The 240-nt window shown below is 55.4% G+C and overlaps 1 pseudogene; it reads right to left on the bottom strand.

Moving 5' to 3' along the window:
- Positions 1–67: 67 nt before the first annotated feature.
- On the bottom strand, positions 68–240 carry LOC121939175 (annotated as a pseudogene; the record flags this gene model as incomplete).

Here is a 240-nt window from a genome sequence, read left to right as displayed (position 1 = left end):
TTCCGGACGCAATGGCACCTGGGGCAGGGCGGGGCTTCGTTCAAATTGCTTTTTCCACAGGGCCTGAGAAGGGTGCACCGTTCCCGGCGGCGCTGCAATACCGGGTCGGTGCGTGGGGCGAATGGGGCAAGCCCCTTGTTCGGCCCCTGCTGCCAAAAATCCGTTTAATATGTTGTCCCCGTATAGAGGACGCATCAGATATTAAACTGATAAGAACAGATACTACACTTGATCTTAGCC

The sequence above is a fragment of the Plectropomus leopardus genome, unplaced genomic scaffold (genome assembly GCF_008729295.1).
Source record: "Plectropomus leopardus isolate mb unplaced genomic scaffold, YSFRI_Pleo_2.0 unplaced_scaffold42602, whole genome shotgun sequence".
NCBI classification, from domain to species: domain Eukaryota; kingdom Metazoa; phylum Chordata; class Actinopteri; order Perciformes; family Serranidae; genus Plectropomus; species Plectropomus leopardus.
Note: the sequence above shows the minus strand (reverse complement) of the source record. Positions and strands in the feature narration are given on the sequence as shown.